Source organism: Vombatus ursinus, unplaced genomic scaffold (assembly GCF_900497805.2).
Source record: "Vombatus ursinus unplaced genomic scaffold, bare-nosed wombat genome assembly UNPS02009062.1, whole genome shotgun sequence".
Taxonomy (NCBI): Eukaryota; Metazoa; Chordata; class Mammalia; order Diprotodontia; family Vombatidae; genus Vombatus; species Vombatus ursinus.
In genome coordinates, this window is record NW_020948840.1 from 6,882,039 (window position 1) to 6,882,299 (window position 261).

A 261-nucleotide genomic window follows, 5' to 3' on the forward strand; every position below is an offset into this window, starting at 1 on the left:
ACTGACTCATCTTCCAAGAAATTTACCTGATCCCCCCAGTTGCACTTGTCCTTTTCTATATTTGTATATAATTTTCTGTGCACATGTCCTATTCCACTTCTCTCTCCCTGTCCAATCCCACCCTTGCAATTTAAGCTTCTTGAGGTCATGGGCTGTTTAGCTTTTTTCTTTGTAGCCCTAGACCCCTAGCAGAGTCCCTGGAAACATAATAGCACTTAATAAATGCTTATTGATCTGAACTGATTCATTTCAACAAACATT